This window comes from Nilaparvata lugens, chromosome 8, assembly GCF_014356525.2.
Source record: "Nilaparvata lugens isolate BPH chromosome 8, ASM1435652v1, whole genome shotgun sequence".
In the NCBI taxonomy this organism is placed as follows: domain Eukaryota; kingdom Metazoa; phylum Arthropoda; class Insecta; order Hemiptera; family Delphacidae; genus Nilaparvata; species Nilaparvata lugens.
In genome coordinates this window covers 34,687,121-34,700,880 of record NC_052511.1, presented here as the reverse complement: position 1 = coordinate 34,700,880, position 13,760 = coordinate 34,687,121, and the positions used below count along the sequence as shown (strand labels likewise).

Below are 13,760 nucleotides of genomic sequence, written 5' to 3'. Positions count from 1 at the left end.
AGTTCATTCCAGTTCAAAAACCTGAAAAATAATATAAGATACACAAAAACAACTACAATAATACCCACTCAATATTCACATTATTACAATGTCGATAACGAGAGGTCAAAAGTTCCTAACATTGGCATAAAACAATTTCAAATTGAATTAAAATATGACTCTAGATGTGTACTACTTTTTTCATGAATGGGAAGAGTTACAGATGGCTAAATGATATATCGCTTGTTATTTGCAGAATAAAATGATAAAATGATATTGGATTAGTGTCAATCTAGTGCTTAGTTTCTGAGCAACAACGTCGTGATGAGTTGAGATTTGACCGAAGTTCATGAATATTTTAGCCTAAATTCAACATTTATAATGCGTTTTAAACCGTAGAATATTTTTTCAAAGCAACAGATAAATTTGAAATCAATATGGCAATAGAAAGTTGCCAAGTTCTTCTTGCAAGCGTTTAGTTAACGAGACGAAATTTCGGGTCCTGGAGTTGGCCACCCTGCGTGAAAGATCAGCTGTGGGGTTGCCGTTGCCGGCTTCACGTCCACACGGCTCAGTGTTGTGCGTTGTACTGACTGTGTTGCATCTCGTGGCATCCATCGTCCAGATCCGATTCAGTTATCAACGAAGTTTGTTATTCTAGTAAGAAGTGTCGGTGTGACTTTCCTTCAGAATTTTATCCAGACTACTACACTATGTCCTGAGGAACTTTGTAAGAATATTATTATGAATAAAGCTTGGTGAAACTGAGAAATTTTTCTCAGGAAGGTGAGTGAATTTTTATACAAAAAAATGTATTTATTAAACATTCCATAACACAAAAATGATCACAGGAAGACCAACATCTTATTAGGACAAACAATAATTGTAACCTATGAGGTAGTATTTAGGGCTATATATTGAAGAATAGCTCATTGAAAACTACTGTATTATCATGGAGAGTATCATTAATAAGATGATTTGGAAATTTCTATAGATTCCCATATAGGTGTTGAGTGTTTATGGGTTATCTGAAGTACAGAGGCTATATATATAGTCACTGTTTGTAGAATCAAACAATTGTAAAAACAATTATAACCTATGAGGTAGTATTTAGGGCTATATATTGAAGAATAGCTCATTGAAAACTACTGAATTATCATGGAGAGTTTCATTAATAAGATTATTTAGAAATTTCTATAGATTCCCATATAGGTGTTGAGTGTTTATGGGTTATCCGAAGTACAGAGGCTAGATATAGTCACTGTTTGTAGAATCCTTAGGAAAAACCTTAATTTCATTAAGAGTCACTATAATTTTGAGAACCTTGTTTCTCTTCTAATGTCTACTGTTATCTAGTAAAATTGTTTCAATATTAGGAACTTCATAACTCAAAGTTACAGAAATCATTTATAGTAGACATTATTGAATGGAAAGATATCATGATAGAACTCGATCAATAAGATTTGAACAGTGGATGGAGCAACAATACTGAGTGATCTGAGAATAATCTCGAGATCACCTCCTTTAAATATATAGAGCACAATGTATCATTCCACTCCCACGCAAAATTTTCAAAACTCAACATTAATAAGATGAGAACTATAATATGAAATAGCTTGATATTCTGTATTAAAACCAGCAATAGAAAATGAATTATAGATTAATACTTTGGATAATATGAAAATGAAATCTACAGAGACCACTTTATAATAGTATATGCAATAAACATAACAGGAAACACTTTAAAAGATTTTCTTTCTGTTCAAGCAAGCTTAATTTTCAAGTGTTGAATTAATGAAAAATAGTTGTCTTATTGTTTCCTGAACAAATGGGGGAAAGTTGTTTTCTCAAATTTCTGGGAGTCTATAAGAGAGAAAACAGAGAGACACCAGAAACATTTCATCACGCATATGAATTCGATGTAGATACGAGTACTAGGTTTTTCCTCATATTTATCTCTGTGGAAGGAAATTAAATCAATCTCTTCTGCATCAACCTACTCAGCTTTACGAAAACAACGGAACCACTCAATTCTTTTCAAGATGGAATGTGAAGGCTAATTTGGCTGAACCACCAGCAGCTCTCCAATTTCAGCTGAACTTTGATAAGAACCGAGAGATATTACCAGGATTGTTGATACAGTAACGTTGAGTAATTTCAATTCCCATTTCTGCGTGGAGATGGATCTGCATAGTCGTTGTTATCCACTCAAAGTTTTTTGTGAACTCCAAGTTTCACTCTCCATTCTCCCTATCGTTGTGCAGTTTTTCTTTGCCGTGATGAGAAAGTTGCAGCGTTCCGGCACTATCAAGAAAGAGGGCGAGTGGAGTGAATTCAATCTGACAAATTGAATTTGATACCACGAGGAGCATCCATGGAACGACCGGCGAGCGGAGGCGATCCCGGATGAATGAATTCATCCACAACTTCGCCTCTCATTCATTCTTCATTCATCTCATCCACTCACTTCGCTGACTGCTGTCTGGATACAGTAATATGTGAGGAGTGGTCTCTGAAAAAAAAAACTGAATTGGAGTAGAAAAGCTAAACGAAGGGAAGAATGAGATGAGGAGAGCACGGAGGAGTGGTGGGAGGAAAAATGAGAGGAGGTGGTAAATGAGTAGATAAAAGTGAGAAGAGAAAAACATGAGATAAGAAGAAAGAAGGAAGAAAAAGGTAAGCAGTAAAATTGGAAGACAAGGAGAATATGAGATAACAGGGAATTGGAGGTAAGTGAAAAAGTAGCTATGAATAAGTAAGGAAGGTAAATGGATGGTAAAGAGACGAAAGAAAATAATAACAGGGAGGGGGAAATAAGGGAGGGAGCTCAAGATTCGTTCCTTCTAATTCCAAGAACAGTTTTAATATTATTACAGTCAATAATTGAATGAAAATATTATGGATGAGAAGAAGACAAGACAAATTTCAATATTGATTTAAATTCATGTACTATTCACAATAAGAAATCGAAATTATTGTAACAAACTTTGATAATCTAAAACTATAAAATTAAGAAAGGAAACAAGGAATAGACGAAGATGATGAATGGGATTGAAATGAGTCGAGGTAGACGGGAAAGACATGGATTCTGAGATGTTCAAAAGATGAGATGAAAATATAAGATTAATATGAGAAAGGCTCCAGAGAAGAAGGAAAACAATTAATGGACGTGCTTGAAGAATCTCTCGGAAGGGGAAAAACACAAAAATGAATACATTTGTCGAAGTGTAAGATAATACACAATAATAATAGGAAGATGATGAAGCAGAAGAAAATTATATTTTATATTTGATATTTATGTAACTCAATACATCTTACATTGCCAGGTCTGACAAGACAAATGGCAAACACTGCCATGTAAAGGAGCCCGGATTTTCGGTGGGGTTTTACCAATGGGTTGTTGGGACGCTAGGCCTGCTATTCCAGACCGGCAGCACAAAGAAATAGAAAAAGTGAAAAATAGGGGAGAGAAGAAGAAGGAGGAGACATGAAAAAGGAGAAAAAACATGAAAGAATTAGAAAATGAGGAGGAAGATGAGAAAAAGACGAAAAGGAATAAGAGTTGAGAGAATTAGAAGAAGGGAGAGAGAGAAAATATAAAAGCGAAGGTGAAGGGAATTTAAAAAAGAGGAATCGAAGAGTAATATAAATAACAGTGTAGTAGAATGTTCAAATGCGTGCACTGACTTAAACCAGCTATCATGATAAATGGAAATGGATATGCTTTCATTGCATTAATAGAAAGGAGGATTAAAAATGCACGTATACGTATTAATGGCTAAAATAAGAAGAACGTGAGTGAAGAAAATGCCAGGAGAAGGAGTAAACAAAAAAGGAAAATCCAAATTCCCTGTAAGACGATTGAGAAAGCACGGTTGGTCGAAAGTCGATGCTTACTATTCATCATGCATTTCTATGCAGGCACACACCAAGGATAGTTAGTATATAGCTATATTCTATTCTTGGGCACACACCATTCTGATCGTGCACTTGATTTGATGTAACATATCCATTGATTGTGAGTCACTGCTGCTATCCATTCACATTTCCTCCTCCATATGAATGATCTGATCAGCCCTTTCAAAACATCAATGTAGTGTTCCAAGATGTAAGGTTCCCGAGAAAGACGTCACGATTTCTTGGAGCTCGGATTTCTCGATGTATACTGACAGAAATTTTACTAAAATAAGACTCAAAATATCAATCCAATAACCTATCACTTGTATTGGAATAGATCAAACAAGATGTTATTAACTATCAGTATACAATTAAATACTCAATAATTTATTCATTTCATTAAGTGATTTTTAATTTATTTCATCAATTGATTGTTAAATGAGTATTTAATTGTATCCATTTAATCACTTATACTCAATAATATTCTCAACCAATCACACTTTGGTTAACTGGCAATCAATATAACATGAGTCAATATGAACTTTTTAGTGGCTTGTTCAACGATTCAGATATGTTTTCGAAGTTTGATTGGATGAGAGAATTTCTTATTAGAATAGATTGTGGAATATGGATTTTATATGACAGTTTTTCCACCACCCGATTGCAAAAATGTTCTCTTATCTACTATGCATAGTTCACTGAGCAAAAGATTCTTGTGTATCTAGTATCTAGTGATTCATCTAGTATACTTACAGTGATAGGAAGTTTTTAAAAGATAATCTAGATCAGGAAGCTTCGACACTATCAGTGGTAGATGATTAAAGTTCTTAAAAGTAAACTTCTAGCTGTTAGATGTTCCATATCTCCGCCGCTGTATCCCTTTTTCTGCTGTGCATATCCCTCAAAGTCAAAAGCAATTTTGTATGGTCTATTAGTTAAAGAAGTCAGTAGATCTGCATTTTGTCAGCTTGCATCTCTAGGATACTTACCAGAATGGAATCAATCATTTGGTACAGCTGGAGTGTGCTGCTGAAGTGACTAATTATCCTCATAGTATAAGTGCACTTGTTCCAGCTCGACAATCTTGATAATGATTATATTGCTGCACTCTTCACTTAAGTACATGTATTGCATACTTGATACAATCATAGCTTGCTTCCAGTGGCGTAAATAACGCCAATGCAACCAATGCGGTGCATTGGGACGCAGTCCTTCAGGGGGCGCATTCCTGGAGGGGCATGAAAAACTAATATTCTGGAAAACTATTTAAAAAAATTGAAGCAAAACTCTTTGTAGTTTATCAAAACATTTGGCCACGGAGTTGTATTCGTCATACCATAGAGAAATCATTTACTCTGTATTTAGTTCATCTATGGTTATACTAATAATACCATAATACCATAACGCTCTTATATGGCTCTGAATCTTGTATACCTAGGAAGAGAGAATGGAGTAGGTTACAGGCTGCCGAAATGAGGTTTTTAAGAGCAGTAAAAGGGTGCACAAGGGAAGATAGGCTTCATAATGTTGATATAAGAAGCGAGCTCAACATAATCTCAACTTCCAGTATCTAGGTACAAATATTAATTGCACTGGCAAGCTCAGGGAAGAAGTACGGCATAGGACTCGGAAGGCTATACAGGCATACTACTCACTCAGCAGAGGTATTTTTGGGAAGGCTGAAGTGAGTAGAGGAGTTAAAGCTAGAGGTCTATGTCTCAATCATAGAGCCCATCCTTCTCTATGGAAGCGAAAGCTGGACCTTAAATAAAAACGAAAAAAGTCAGATAAATGCAGTGCAGATGAAATGTCTGAGAAGAATAGTAGGCAAAACTAGAAGGGATAGAGTGAGGAATGACTGTATTAGGGAGGAGCTGAAAGTTAAATCTATAGAGACAACTATAGAAGAGAGAACGCTCTCCTAGTATGGTCATCTTGTGAGAATGCCTCAAGAAAGAAAGCCTCGTCAATATATGGAGGCCAGGGCGCAAGGTAAAAGACCGATAGGAAGGCCGCGAGTAAGTTGGGAAGAAAACGTTTCACGGATTGCAGCAGCTAGAGGCAAGACCATGAATCAAATCAAGAGAATGGCTTTGGATAGGGACCAATGGAGGAGGTGGGTCTGAGGAAACATCCCAACGCCGTGAAAACGGCACAATGGGCGAAGAAGAAGAAGAAAAAGAAAAAGAAAAAGAAAAAGAAAAAGAAAAAGAAAAAGAAAAAGAAAAAGAAAAAGAAAAAGAAAAAGAAAAGAAAAAGAAAAAGAAAAGAAAAAGAAAAAGAAAAAGAAAAAGAAAAAGAAAAAGAAAAAGAAAAGAAAAAGAAAAAGAAAAAGAAAAAGAAAAAGAAAAGAAAAAGAAAAAGAAAAAGAAAAATAAAAATAAAAATAAAAATAAAAATAAAAAGAAGAAGAAGAAGAAGAAGAAGAAGAAGATTCATTTCAACCAATACAACACTACGAATTTAGTTTCATCATAAAATTGTAAGCATACATTGGTCAATAGTTTTTCCATTTACATATTTGTTTTATTATCTTTCACACTTGTTTTCTTGATTCTTATTTTGTACTGAGAGTAAATTTTGTTATCATGGCGATTCTGTTGCTTAAGCCGCCATTTTGTCACACCGTTGCGTGGGAGGAGACTGTCCAGCTGGGCCAATGGTAGGCGTTCATGCCCTTGACCAATAGCAGTACTCGCCTACTAGTATATGGCTATATATGTCCATATATGAGTGGACAAGGGGAGGATCTTCATGAGGAAAGAGCAGGGCAAACCATGTGTGAAAATTTCTTCGTTGAGTGATCTTGAAAAATTGTGACTTTCTGGTTCTATAGTAGTGCCTTTAAACCAGGAAATACTAATGAATACCTTTATATTATCCTTTTTACTTTCCTTGCCCTACTACCATAGGAAAGGAAAGTATTGCTTTCCAAAAAAAAATTAAGGTACCCCAATTTCAAGTTTTCTATACGTTTCAAGGTCCCCTGAGTTCAAAAACATGATTTTTGGGTGTTGGTCTGTGTGTGTGTGTGTGTGTGTGTGTGTGTGTATGTGTGTGTGTGTATGTGTGTATGTGTGTATGTCTGTGAACACGATAACTCCATTCCTAATTAACCGATTGACTTGAAATTTTAAACTTAAGGTCCTTATACCATGAGGACCCGACAATAAGAAATTCAATAAAATTCAATTCAAGATGGCGGAAAAAATGGCGGATAGTTACTAAAAAACCATGTTTTTCACGATTTTATCGAAAACGGCTCTAACGATTTTCTTTAAATTTATACCATGGATAGCTATCTATGAGCCCCATCAACTGACATGAGTCTCATTTCTGGGAAAATTGCAGTAGCTGCGTAATATTCTCGAGAAAAATGGCGAATAATTACTAAAAAACCATGTTTTTCACGGTTTTCTCGAAAACGGCTCTAACGATTTTCTTCGAATTTATACCATGGATAGCTATTTATAAGCCCTATCAACTGACATGAGTCTCATTTCTGGGAAAATTGCAGGAGCTCCGTAATATTTTTGAGAAAAATGGCAGATAATCACTAAAAAACCATGTTTTTCACGGTTTTCTCGAAAACGGCTGTAACGATTTTCTTCAAATTTATTAAATGGATAGCTTTTTATCAGATCTATCAACTGGCATGATTCTCCTCTCTGGGAAACTAATGGGGGGTCCACCCCATCCTTGAGAAATGGACTTAGTAACCTCCTTCTCGTACATGAGGTAGGTAGGTAGCGCAGTTCATAAAAATAACACATAGTCGAGATATTTCATCTGTAGAACAGCTGTTTTGACAACTTTAAAAAAAATTACGACTAAAAAAATAATCGTATTTCACAATTTACTCTAAGGATAAAGTACTCTGAAAACAATAATTATATATACACATATACAGAAGTTTGATCGTAGTTTCAAATATGAGCAAGGAAAGTTGTGTGAGTGTACCACACCAGATTTTTGAAATTCGATTTTGCAGTAGGCCTACTGTCACTGCCAACGTTTTTGAAATCTACTCATACGGTGATTCGTTTCCTTGTAATCAATCTTCATCCTCTCATGTTTATATTTTGTCATTATGTTGAAAATATTGTTCAATTTTCAGTCTCTTGGTCATCCAAAATTTTCTTTTATATTACACTAAAAGAGAGTGTCTTGGGTTTAATTTGAACATTATTATTCATTCTATTATTTAAACTTTTCTTTCCATTATTACTATGATGAATGATAAATAGTTTCGAAGTATAAATTCTGCTGCTCTTGTATTTAGTTTTAGTTTATCAGAGATTGACAATGGTGTAATAACCGAATTCGGTCTTTCTAAGTATCAATAAATCTGTGGTTTTTGACAATTTCTTAATCTTTTTCATTCAACATTATTGTTATGTATATAACTTATATTAACTGTACTAGTTGAAATCTATTGTTGGGTTCTATTCATTTATTCAATTTAAGGGTTTCAGTTGAATAGCAGTAGCTTTAAAGCCATTAAACTGTTATAACTAAATGTGAATATTCTTGGTTTCTGATACAGTACTTCCGCCGGTACAAACTGCTTTCCAGTTTAACTACCAAGTTCAATTTCACAAAATCAAAATGTAACTTGCAGGGTCCAGCAAACTGCATTAAATCTAAATTCATTAGATTTTCTTGACCTCAAGGATACCTGGAACTTCCAATAAAATTCATAATAAATTGGACAAGAATTTCGTAGTGATAAAATTTTCATTCATTTATTATCACTATTTCTGGAAAAGGTACTACATACAGCTTCTGCCTATTCTATAGAAGGATAGAAATCACTCGAAAAGTTAAATAATTTAACATGCTACATCATTTCAATCATGCATTCATACATAAGGTGTCCCTATACAGTAGGGTACCTTGTTTCTTATTTATAGCGTACTGGTATGGCAGATACCGGTAATATGGCAGATAATAAAAATAATAATTTTATTTCAATACAATATTAACGTTTGTATAAGTAATAAATAGTATTCCATTTTATTCATCATAATATTCAACTATCAATTTCGAGTAACTGGTCAAGCAGTCAACGGTTTGGTCAATAGAATTTTTCTGTTGAGTAGAGCCAGGATGATGATCATAAATAATACTAGAATTACTAACCTATAAAATAGATAACGCAAATTGGCCACCTTCTCTGATCTGAGCATATTGTATCTGAGCCTATAGATATCTTAGTTTTGTTTCCAATACAGTTAGATACTAGAAGGAGATTTAAGAAAAAATGATATTAACATTATGTTTTCATAAATTTTATTCCCTGAATATGATGGAATTCCCCAATATAAGAATATTACTAAAACTAGTGATAACTTCTATAATGAACACTTTTAATAGGCCTATTTACTTTTCAGCCTTTTTCATTTTACTACAAACTAAGAGGAACACAGGTTCATTGCTGCCAAAAAATGATAGATGTAAAATAGGAATAGACCCGGTTTGTCTTTCACTGTTCCACTTTGGTTGCGTCCGTAAAAACTGACCATTTTTTGTGAGTGGCGGCTTTCAGTGCAGGCGGAACTCCGGCGTCCCAGCAAAACATTGAAAAATTCAACTTTTGAACTATCCTCATCCCTTCACAAGGGATAGGGACGGGGATTAAGTGTGTAGCAAAACAGTATCCAGGGAGTGTGGAAGTGCAACGAAATTCCATTAGTTTTGTATGAGTGGTTTGGTGGCGGGGGGTGAATGAGTCTAGTAATAGGGGCGCAAAGGAATACTAGCATTGGTGCGCAGTCAGACTAGTTACGCCACTGCTTGCTCCAATCACAAAGATATCTGAGTATTGAGTTTGAATTTAGTCTATAGAAAGCAAAGAGTCTAGCTAACGATTAAATTGATGAGGCCAATGCTGTGGATATATTTCAATGAATAATACTGTATATCTTCAAGTGAAGATCTATATTGAACTTCTAGTTTGTATAACAACCTGAAGATGGTAGCACCGTGCACCACAGTTTAGCGATGGCAATATATCATAGTTATCTCTCTTTAGACAATATGAATGAACATTATTGAAAGCCGTAATCAGGTCAAACTGATTTATATTGAACATGTAATTTGGATTGATGGTTTTATGGATGATCTCTATCCCATTGTCCTTTATTTTGATCAATGCACGAATTACGCGGATATACAGCTTTTGATACTACTTCTTGTAATCTTCAGTTGAGAGTTTGATTTCAATAAAATATCGAACTGTCAATCTCAAATATCTTGGACAATATTCTATGGTCAAATTTTCAATTCAGGACTAATCGTCATGGAGGTAGAATATGAAGTATACGCTTATGGAATTTAATGACGATGCTATAATGGCTCTCCTCTTCTAGATTATTATGAAGTTGTTAGCCTATCATCTCATGAATGATCTTTATCTCAATAAGATTCTGAACAACCCTGGCTATTATTCAGAGAGCCCTCCCGGGAGATAATCACTTACCTATGTCAAGAATCATTCATTAGCGGTTTGCGGATGATAATGATGATAATAGACGATCACTGACAGTGGAGAAGCTGGTAAGTAGATTGACTGCAGCCTGATTTATGCAATTTGAAGCGGTCGGATGAGCGCCGTGTTGGCTGAGAACAAACAATGACCAAGGTGAGTGTGCCAAGGGGAAATGCGCTCGATTGAAATCACGTGATTAATGACACGTTCCATTATCCGCTGTAGATGACAACGATATCCAGAATAGGCGGGTGAGAGAAACAAAGAGAGAATGAGCGAGTGGTGTGGGAGAGAATTCTGTGAGGAAGTGTGTGGGTGCTGGATTATGAGGTAGATAGTAAAGACCGGTGCAAATAGGAATGAAATTCAGGCACGGTGATTATTTGTCAAGCAAGGAAATAATGACTTTGTGAAAATTTAATTATTTACTCCCAGTTTGAGTTATTCAATCATTTGTAATCTATGAATTCATTAAAGACAGAAAGTAGGAGAAAGAAATTAAAATGATTGATAGAAATAGGAGAATATATCTCCGGAGTTGGAGTTGCTTCAACTCTTCAAATATTCAGATCTTTGGAAAAATCATCCTTGAAAAACTGAAAGTATAAGATAGAAATGAGGAATATTTATAGAAACAGGAAGAAAAAAGGTGTTATATTTGTCCAATAAGGTAACTTGCTATTGAAAGACTCATTCATTGTCATGTCCTTTCAAAACGAATCCTGAAATAAATACGATTTCATACGAATTAGGTAAACTCACAGTTGAAATGGTTCTCCCATTGAAACGGTTTAGGGGACAGCTCTGCTAACAGCTAGTTATGAGCTTCGAAATTATTTTATCCTATGGGTACAGATTCCATGTTAAACTACAGATCCATTTAATCCTTCATAATAATCGCTGTCATTACCCACGCTGCAGCTGGACCCGGCTCAAGTAGCTGGAAGGCATCATCCTCACATGAAAATCGTATTGAGAGTTATCAGAGTTATCCCCTCTGTTATTCGCTACTTTTCAGCACATAAATCAAACAACCTTGTTACTGATAACTGATATTTGAGCAGGAACTTTTTCTTCTTCTTCAATGGAATATATTTCAAATGAAAAACCTCCCACGCCGAAGGCTTTGCATAATTTTTATTTGATTTTTCACCAGCTTGGCAAGCAGAAAAGTATTCAAACAGTCTTAATTTATTGTTATTACGGCTCACTGATCGATTGCTTATAAGCAAAAAGCTGTTTGAACGAAAGTTGAATGGAAAAAAGGGAAAAATGAACGAAAGATGGATCAGCGATCTGTGAGCAAATCCGTTTGAAAAAGGTTAATTCGGGAGGTCGTGCCGTGGCTAATTCAGTTTGGAGAGCGTCGGAAAAAAAGGTTCACCATCGAACAGGAAACAAGAATGACGACAAATTCAGAATTCATTCGTTTCTTTTTCCGATTTTCCTCGCTTGCTGGTATGCCAGATAGCTGCGGCGCTGTATAAACTGCATTAGATTCGTTAGAGAGTTCGCCGCTTTTGTGTGCACATCTAAAGCTAAAATGATTATTTTCAAACCTTGTTTGCCGTATTTCCATAACACGACTTCAAAAGAGTTCAAAACAATCATTTAGTTATGCAATGATGTAACGGGTGTGACATGAGCCTCAATCGAGATGTGCTTTCATGCATGAAACAAAATTATTGTGTGCTTACATTGAAAATTCATCAACAAAGTCATTTATTTATTTACCTAGTATCCAATCAACGTGGGAAATGATTTTCTATTCATTTTTGAATGTTTTGTACAACCGCTATCGAGCTTTGAAAAATGTTATCTGTACTCTGATATGATAATTATCACATCAGGATAGAAAACGTTGCTTTGATCCAAATTGCGGAATCATTAATTTTGTTCATTGGCAAGTTGTTTTATGATCACAATTTGACGTAAAGTGGTGGAATCATAAAACATTTTTCCAATATTTAAAACTCCTCACTCCGTAGTTCAATTTCTCTAAAAAAGCATAGATTTTTGAGAAAAATTATATAAGGTGATACATTTGTGTGCTTACATTGAAAATTCATCAACAAAGTCATTTATTTATTTACCTAGTATCCAATCAACGTGGGAAATGATTTTCTATTCATTTTTGAATGTTTTGTACAACCGCTATCGAGCTTTGAAAAATGTTATCTGTACTCTGATATGATAATTATCACATCAGGATAGAAAACGTTGCTTTGATCCAAATTGCGGAATCATTAATTTTGTTCATTGGCAAGTTGTTTTATGATCACAATTTGACGTAAAGTGGTGGAATCATAAAACATTTTTCCAATATTTAAAACTCCTCACTCCGTAGTTCAATTTCTCTAAAAAAGCATAGATTTTTGAGAAAAATTATATAAGGTGATACATTTGTGTGCTTACATTGAAAATTCATCAACAAAGTCATTTATTTATTTACCTAGTATCCAATCAACGTGGGAAATGATTTTCTATTCATTTTTGAATGTTTTGTACAACCGCTATCGAGCTTTGAAAAATGTTATCTGTACTCTGATATGATAATTATCACATCAGGATAGAAAACGTTGCTTTGATCCAAATTGCGGAATCATTAATTTTGTTCATTGGCAAGTTGTTTTATGATCACAATTTGACGTAAAGTGGTGGAATCATAAAACATTTTTCCAATATTTAAAACTCCTCACTCCGTAGTTCAATTTCTCTAAAAAAGCATAGATTTTTGAGAAAAATTATATAAGGTGATACATTTGAATAAAGTCTTAAATGTTGTTTGTGGCACTAGTAATATGCTCTGGAATATGAGTTGAAAGAGTATGTGATTAAAATTTGAATTCAATGATGATAGACTAATCTAATTCTATAATTTGATAGATCACATTCTGGCTTCTTTATTCTCCATCCATAAGACAGTATAGCTCACCATCATAATCTGTCCAATACGACTTGTTTCAAATACTATTGGAGATGTATTTCGCATGAATTCTGAGAAATGCATCTTTTCAGAGATGGAGGTGAAAAAGACTAATTTTGGTAAGAGGGAATGATCTAGAAGAATGTGGGAATAATAATTCTTGCATATTTCCTTGCTTGTCATAGGAATAGAGTGGTAAACTGCCATACATCACTTCCCAATGATTTTTGGAGGCTATCAATCGCGCAAATTATAGAATTCATCATAATGCAGACTTTATACACACTACTGGATTGGTGAAGTATTCCTTTCTCCCCAGTGACAGTGCAATAACTTGTTAGGCTTACATACATCTAACCCTTTTCTGTTCAATAGAACACTTTGTGCTCCCCACCTCTCTCCCCAAAAAACAAGAGAGAATAAAAATGAGAGATAGGAGCCGAGGGACTGAAAAGCGAACAGTGATAT

The 13,760-nt window shown here is 34.8% G+C and overlaps 1 protein-coding gene and 1 long non-coding RNA gene across 2 annotated transcripts in view; one reads left to right on the top strand and one right to left on the bottom strand.

Annotated features, from left to right (window-relative positions):
- The first annotated feature begins 242 nt into the window (after positions 1-242).
- LOC111047354 (LHFPL tetraspan subfamily member 6 protein) overlaps positions 243-13,760 on the top strand; it is a 94,294-nt gene continuing 80,776 nt past the window's right edge. The window contains exon 1 of the mRNA XM_022333088.2: positions 243-765. The gene's annotated coding sequence lies outside the window, so the exon portion shown is untranslated. The remainder of the gene's footprint in view (positions 766-13,760) is intronic.
- Positions 1,678-5,268, bottom strand: LOC120352711. Its single transcript, XR_005572048.1, has 2 exons — positions 4,866-5,268; positions 1,678-2,491 (listed from the first exon to the last, which is right to left on the bottom strand). It is a non-coding gene; the product is annotated as an uncharacterized LOC120352711 (long non-coding RNA).